The sequence below is a fragment of the Priapulus caudatus genome, unplaced genomic scaffold (genome assembly GCF_000485595.1).
Source record: "Priapulus caudatus unplaced genomic scaffold, Priapulus_caudatus-5.0.1 Scaffold860, whole genome shotgun sequence".
Classification (NCBI taxonomy): domain Eukaryota; kingdom Metazoa; phylum Priapulida; class Priapulimorpha; order Priapulimorphida; family Priapulidae; genus Priapulus; species Priapulus caudatus.
In genome coordinates, this window is record NW_014577921.1 from 51,830 (window position 1) to 55,811 (window position 3,982).

Below are 3,982 nucleotides of genomic sequence, written 5' to 3' on the forward strand. Positions count from 1 at the left end.
TATATTATATAGTCGCATATACTCGTCGTACGTAACGGTTAGGTAGTTACTAACCTTACCGTTACCGTACTACTACACACTACGTACTACCTACTACTATATATATATATATATATATATATATATATATATATATATATATATTAATTGCTAATAATACATCTTATTATTAGCTTTTAATATATAGTCCTATATATATATATATATCAAAAATTATCTGTTGACAATAGAAAGCGCACAGACTCCTTCGTATTTTGAGATAAAAATTAACAACGCTGATGCGTCACTATATAGTTATGATGACTGTTGAGACTCACTAACGTCCCTATAAATAGAGAGCGAATAATCTATAGACATAGCTAATATTATGCTAAAATCAATATTAAGTCCCGGAAATTATATGTTTAAAACGGAGATAAGAAATTCCAAGGCAATGTGATTGGTAAAACGTTTCATCTGCATGACTTTCTTTGCTAAAGAGTGAGGCCCTAACAGCTGCGGAACTCCCAATATCCGCAAATAATATGATCTATATATACATGTTTGTGCCGTTTGGCGGCGCAAGTGTCGCACAGGAATAATCGTCTATACGGTTCCAAAATATTTGTATTTTGTTGAAATCATACGTTAAATGTAGAGAGCCGTGCACCCAATCACGAGTCGTTTACTATGAACAATGAAAACGCCTATCACTCACATGCTAATAATTAATTAATTGATTGTAGCTACCCAGTCTCTCTGACTTCCCTATTTGTTAGCAGAGATTATAGCGTCAGATGTCTGTAATATCTGTTAACACCAACCATATTTACACGAAAATATATCAGTGATGAGAGATTCTACAGTAGCATTATGTAAGAAAATTTTAATTATCTATTGGTATGCCATTCTTTGCTAATGCTAGGATGCCTTAGCTTCCCGACGTTCAAATTGCTCACAAGTAGAATGATGTTTAAATTTTGGTCAGCGCTAGTGTCGCGCAAGAAGACTAATGTGTGATGCCAAACGAGATATATTTATATATAATTATTTATTTATTCATTTATTTATTCAATGGTTTTTAGAAATTATAAGTTAAAAATAGAGAGTACAGACTCGGAGCTTTGATGTTAGAATTGAAAATGATAGTGCTTCTTTTTAATAATTATAGCTGCCTATATTTTTTATAAAGTCTAACTAGTATATATAATTTTATTTCTATGAGTGTAACCAAAGTCAATTCAATTCAAAAGCTTCGTGCTAAATTATTTTTACATACATACTACGTAACAATTAATAACTACATTTATAATGTAAAATCAACTTATTATAAAAATAAAACGATAAAATAACGTTATAGATATGTAAATATAAAAGCCTCATAATAAGTCATGCACTAGAGTGGCGAATAAACCGAGATGCTGTTTAAATCAGAATGACCCCGCCTCTTCCTCGGGTGGGTAGGTAACTCATTTTGTCTGTGGGGAGAGCCACGTACGCGCGGTTTGTGTTCTGGGCTGTTGACATGGGCGCAAATGCCTTGGGGACACGGGGGACACGCCCCCCCCTTTTCTAAAGGTGGGGGACACAATATCAAGTGACCCCGGTTTTTGAACATGTGCTTCTGCATAATTATAGCTATAATATTATTATCATTTTGAGATTGTTTCCACTAAATGAAAAAAATAAAAAGTATAAAAAATGACTCCCGATTGATAGCCTAAACTGAATACAGGAACCGCGACCGTATACTGCTGCTAGGTTGCCTAGGTAGGGGATATTGAAAGTATTTGCTAGTCTCGAGTTCCAGAATCTTGTCACTCCATATCCGATTCTACAAGCATGCACACAGATTTAACGTAGACTTTAAATATATAAGGCTAGTACGCGCGCGCTCGCTAGCTCGCCAGTAGCTATTGATATCTGAGGTAGATATGTACATTCGTATATATATTATATGCGCAATATCTCCCGAGAAGAATAAGATTTTACAAAATTATGAATTTAAAATGAAGAAGGGTTATCCTAGCATAGATTTATATTACAAATTTTTAATAAGTAGACCTCACTTTAGAAATAAGAAGCAGACCTTGCATGATAGGTCCTCATCGCATATACCAGTCAGTACGTAACCTGACTACGTTACTGTTTTAGCGCATGAGCAATATCTCACCAGAGGAGTTATATTTTATGATGAAAATGCATTTGGTATGGTCAGGGGATATCTCAAAATAGGTTTCTGTAATAAATTCTTATCAGTAGACTTGTGTTTATAGTTAGGAGAGCGTCCTAGCCTGTACGGTGCAACACTCCTACTTTATCCCCGCCCGCTCTTTCCCTAGCTTGTCTTCTTCGGCGCACGCTTAGCCTCCTTTTCCTTCTACCGCCCCTCGACTGTCTTCATTTTCCCTGCTACCTTTCTTCAGTTTCCCACCCATGTCTCCCTCAGCAAGCTATATTTACGTACTTTTATTTTGGAAATATCCACATCCAAGTGTGGCCTTAAGCCACCGAGGGCCTAGGGCCCCGCTGGCGCAATAATACACTGTGCAAGTGATGCAGCCTACTTTTCTTTGCTGGCGGCGGTATTAGTATTAGCTTACAACCAAGGGTTACTACCATAGTTACCACACACTACTCTATAAATGGCATTAGGCTACCGTCATATCAAATACTATATATGTAGCCTTCGCAGCAAACACGGAACATTCTCGTAACATTCGCTGGAGGTTCTAGTTTGGTTACATTAGCCAAAAATATTCTAAGAACATTCCATATCGTTATGCATTCATTGGTTTTACTTGGTGAGAGATTTATGTTCTTGGAATGTTCGGAAAACGTTAACCGTCCTCGATGGGTTCGAAACTCCCTAATTGCCGTTTTTTGATGTTGCAAACTAATAGCACAGGTAATCAAATGTATTTTTGTTCGCAGTGGCTACGGGGACGGTAAGCCGTATCTTAATGTCTTGAGGCTACGGGTACGGTAGTCCATTTGCGCATGCATCGCTTTTCCACAAAATAATGTCGTTCACTAGCTATTAATTAATCTCCAGCCTAAGTAATTAATATTAATTAATTATTAATTAATTAATTATTAAGCTAGCCTACACTAGTTGTTTGGAATTGATTGTCAGTTCAGAAACAGTTCGGTTCAGTTTGTTATTGAAAGCCAAAGATTATATACACCATAGATTAATTTATCTGTGTTTAGACGCTCGAGTCGACTCGAGTCGCTTTATATAATTTGTGTTAAAGGTTAGTGATAGGGAAGTTATACTGTTGTAACTTGTTTGTGTGTGTGTGTGTGTGTGTGTGTGTGTGTGTGGTGTGTGTGTGTGTGTGTGTGTGTGTGTGTGTGTGTAGTGTGGTTGTGTGTGTGTGTGTGTGTGTGATGGTACTGGCCGTACTGGAGACATTAAGATAAGACGCTGCAGCGCATACGTAGTGTTGCTGCAGTTAATATGTCAATTTTCGAAAGTTGATCATGTTATGTGAATGTTTGTAAAAAACGTTACTCAGAGAATGAGGAAAACTTTCTAAACACGTTATTAAACGTTACTGAATAATGTTCTGCTAACCTAAAAGAAACATTCCCATAACATTCAAGGAACATAACTTTGTTAGCTGGGTTGGGCCCCATCCCAAACTATTCTATTATTACAATACTATATAGGTGCCCTAGGCTCCCGCTATACAATCTAATATTATTTGAGTTCGTATGTATGTATCTTTCCTATAGCGGCGCCAAACGCGCCCAAGCGATCTGGAATGCAATTTCACAGGGCCATCTCTTATACCCCGGGCGTGTTCGTAGCTGAAAAAAACCTGTCAAACCGTCAAACTCGCTGAAAATCACCGTGAAAACCCCCTCAATTCGGCAATCTTCACACAATGTCAGCAAGCCTATGCCTATTGATTTTCTTGCCTCTCCGCTCATGATCTCTATCAGCTGCTGTATTGTGAAACCGAAACCGAAATCGAAACTAAAACAGAGGCATAAC